The sequence below is a fragment of the Macrosteles quadrilineatus genome, unplaced genomic scaffold, assembly GCF_028750875.1.
Source record: "Macrosteles quadrilineatus isolate MER2022 unplaced genomic scaffold, UCM_ALF_1.0 Scaffold_6__1_contigs__length_79288215, whole genome shotgun sequence".
Classification (NCBI taxonomy): domain Eukaryota; kingdom Metazoa; phylum Arthropoda; class Insecta; order Hemiptera; family Cicadellidae; genus Macrosteles; species Macrosteles quadrilineatus.
In genome coordinates, this window is record NW_026542599.1 from 76,139,952 (window position 1) to 76,144,663 (window position 4,712).

The following is a 4,712-nucleotide window of genomic DNA, read 5'->3' on the forward strand; positions in this document are numbered from 1 at the left end:
GTCGTCGTCGTCGTCGTCGTCGTCGTCGTCGTCGTCGTCGTCGTCGTCGTCGTCGTCGTCGTCGTCGTCGTCGTCGTCGTCGTCGTCGTCGTCGTCGTCGTCGTCGTCGTCGTCGTCGTCGTCGTCGTCGTCGTCGTCGTCGTCGTCGTCGTCGTCGTCGTCGTCGTCGTCATTTTAATGTTAATGTTAATGTTAATGTTTAATGTTAATGTTTAATGTTACATTTTAATATGTTACATTTTAACAAGTTACATTTAAGCATGTTACATTTTAAAATGTTACATTTTAAAATGTTACATTTTAACACGTTACATTTTAACATGTTACATTTTAACTTCTTATCGTCGTCGTCGTCGTCGTCTTCTTCTACATTTTTACATTTTACATATTTACATGTTACATTTTAACATTTTTTATGATCAAGTCTTTCCCTTGCAACTGACCTGGTAGCCTCGTCTAGTATGAGGATGGATGGGATTTTCAGTAGAGCGCGGGCGATAGCTATCCTCGCGATAGCTATCCTCTGTTTCTGGCCCCCAGACACGGTAACTCCTCTCTCCCCCAGAATGGTACTGTAGCCATCAGGGAACTGTCGGATAAAACTGTCAGCATTGGCCAGCCCAGCAGCCTCGTACACCTGTGACAAAGATTAATTAAATTAGTAATACCAAACTAGTGACAGGTAATACAAACAAAGTAACATAAAATCAAACCAGCTACCTTCTGAATACAGCAGTACTATAATCACTCAACCACCAAGCTGACATAAAATCTTTTACTCATACCAGTACTCATAACGTTTTTAATATGTTACATTTTAACAAGTTACCTTTAAGCATGTTACATTTTAAAAGGTTACAATTTTACATGTTACATTTTTACATGTTACATTTTAATATGTTACATTTTAACACGTTACATTTAAGCATGTTACATTTTAAAATGTTACATTTTAACACGTTACATTTTAACATGTTACATTTTAACTTCTTATATTTCCACATGTTACATTTTTACATGTTACATTTTAACATGTTTTACGATCAAGTCATTCCCTTGCAACTGACCTGGTAGCCTCGTCTAGTATGAGGATGGATGGGATTTTCAGTAGAGCGCGGGCGATAGCTATCCTCTGTTTCTGGCCCCCAGACACGGTAACTTCTCTCTCCCCCAGAATGGTACTACCTTCTGAATACAGCAGTACTATAATCACTCAACCACCAAGCTGACATAAAAAACTTTTACTCATACCAGTACTCATAACGTTTTTAATATGTTACATTTTAACAAGTTACCTTTAAGCATGTTACATTTTAAAAGGTTACAATTTTACATGTTACATTTTTACATGTTACATTTTAATATGTTACATTTTAACACGTTACATTTAAGCATGTTACATTTTAAAATGTTACATTTTAACACGTTACATTTTAACATGTTACATTTTAACTTCTTATATTTCCACATGTTACATTTTTACATGTTACATTTTAACATGTTTTACGATCAAGTCATTCCCTTGCAACTGACCTGGTAGCCTCGTCTAGTATGAGGATGGATGGGATTTTCAGTAGAGCGCGGGCGATAGCTATCCTCTGTTTCTGGCCCCCAGACACGGTACTCTCCCCCAGAATGGTACTGTAGCCATCAGGGAACTGTCGGATAAAACTGTCAGCATTGGCCAGCCCAGCAGCCTCGTACACCTGTGACAAAGATTAATTAAATTAGTAATACCAAACTAGTGACAGGTAATACAAACAAAGTAACATAGAATCAAACCAGCTACCTTCTAATTACAAGGCGAGTAAAGCAGTACTATAATCACTCAACCACCAAGCTGACATAAAAACTTTTACTCATACCAGTACTCATAACGTTTTTAATGTGTTACATTTTAACAAGTTACCTTTAAGCATGTTACATTTTAAAAGGTTACAATTTTACATGTTACATTTTTACATGTTACATTTTAATATAAGCATGTTACATTTTAAAATGTTACATTTTAACACGTTACATTTTAACATGTTACATTTTAACTTCTTATATTTCCACATGTTACATTTTTACATGTTACATTTTAACATGTTTTACGATCAAGTCATTCCCTTGCAACTGACCTGGTAGCCTCGTCTAGTATGAGGATGGATGGGATTTTCAGTAGAGCGTGGGCGATAGCTATCCTCTGTTTCTGGCCCCCAGACACGGTAACTCCTCTCTCCCCCAGAATGGTACTGTAGCCATCAGGGAACTGTCGGATAAAACTGTCAGCATTGGCCAGCCCAGCAGCCTCGTACACCTGTGACAAAGATTAATTAAATTAGTAATACCAAACTAGTGACAGGTAATACAAACAAAGTAACATAAAATCAAACCAGCTACCTTCTGAATACAGCAGTACTATAATCACTCAACCACCAAGCTGACATAAAATCTTTTACTCATACCAGTACTCATAACGTTTTTAATATGTTACATTTTAACAAGTTACCTTTAAGCATGTTACATTTTAAAAGGTTACAATTTTACATGTTACATTTTTACATGTTACATTTTAATATGTTACATTTTAACAAGTTACATTTAAGCATGTTAAATTTTAAAATGTTACATTTTAACACGTTACATTTTAACATGTTACATTTTAACTTCTTATATTTCCACATGTTACATTTTTACATGTTACATTTTGACATGTTTTACGATCAAGTCATTCCCTTGCAACTGACTTGGTAGCCTCGTCTAGTATGAGGATGGATGGGATTTTGACAGGTAATACAAACAAAGTAACATAGAATCAAACCAGCTACCTTCTGATTACAAGGCGAGTACAGCAGTACTATAATCACTCAACCACCAAGCTGACATAAAAATCGTCAAGCTGACATAAAAATCGTCGTCGTCGTCGTCGTCGTCGTCGTCGTCGTCGTCGTCGTCGTCGTCGTCGTCGTCGTCGTCGTCCGCCGTCGTCGTCGTCGTCGTCGTCGTCGTCGTCGTCGTCGTCGTCGTCGTCGTCGTCGTCGTCGTCGTCGTCGTCGTCGTCGTCGTCGTCGTCGTCGTCGTCGTCGTCGTCGTCGTCGTCGTCGTCGTCGTCGTCGTCGTCGTCGTCGTCGTCGTCGTCGTCGTCGTCGTCGTCGTCGTCGTCGTCGTCGTCGTCGTCGTCGTCGTCGTCGTCGTCGTCGTCGTCGTCGTCGTCGTCGTCGTCGTCGTCGTCGTCGTCGTCGTCGTCGTCGTCGTCGTCGTCATTTTAATGTTAATGTTAATGTTAATGTTTAATGTTAATGTTTAATGTTACATTTTAATATGTTACATTTTAACAAGTTACATTTAAGCATGTTACATTTTAAAATGTTACATTTTAAAATGTTACATTTTAACACGTTACATTTTAACATGTTACATTTTAACTTCTTATCGTCGTCGTCGTCGTCGTCTTCTTCTACATTTTTACATTTTACATATTTACATGTTACATTTTAACATTTTTTATGATCAAGTCTTTCCCTTGCAACTGACCTGGTAGCCTCGTCTAGTATGAGGATGGATGGGATTTTCAGTAGAGCGCGGGCGATAGCTATCCTCTGTTTCTGGCCCCCAGACACGGTAACTCCTCTCTCCCCCAGAATGGTACTGTAGCCATCAGGGAACTGTCGGATAAAACTGTCAGCATTGGCCAGCCCAGCAGCCTCGTACACCTGTGACAAAGATTAATTAAATTAGTAATACCAAACTAGTGACAGGTAATACAAACAAAGTAACATAAAATCAAACCAGCTACCTTCTGAATACAGCAGTACTATAATCACTCAACCACCAAGCTGACATAAAATCTTTTACTCATACCAGTACTCATAACGTTTTTAATATGTTACATTTTAACAAGTTACCTTTAAGCATGTTACATTTTAAAAGGTTACAATTTTACATGTTACATTTTTACATGTTACATTTTAATATGTTACATTTTAACACGTTACATTTAAGCATGTTACATTTTAAAATGTTACATTTTAACACGTTACATTTTAACATGTTACATTTTAACTTCTTATATTTCCACATGTTACATTTTTACATGTTACATTTTAACATGTTTTACGATCAAGTCATTCCCTTGCAACTGACCTGGTAGCCTCGTCTAGTATGAGGATGGATGGGATTTTCAGTAGAGCGCGGGCGATAGCTATCCTCTGTTTCTGGCCCCCAGACACGGTAACTTCTCTCTCCCCCAGAATGGTACTGTAGCCATCAGGGAACTGTCGGATAAAACTGTCAGCATTGGCCAGCCCAGCAGCCTCGTACACCTGTGACAAAGATTAATTAAATTAGTAATACCAAACTAGTGACAGGTATTACAAACAAAGTAACATAAAATCAAACCAGCTACCTTCTGAATACAGCAGTACTATAATCACTCAACCACCAAGCTGACATAAAAAACTTTTACTCATACCAGTACTCATAACGTTTTTAATATGTTACATTTTAACAAGTTACCTTTAAGCATGTTACATTTTAAAAGGTTACAATTTTACATGTTACATTTTTACATGTTACATTTTAATATGTTACATTTTAACACGTTACATTTAAGCATGTTACATTTTAAAATGTTACATTTTAACACGTTACATTTTAACATGTTACATTTTAACTTCTTATATTTCCACATGTTACATTTTTACATGTTACATTTTAACATGTTTTAC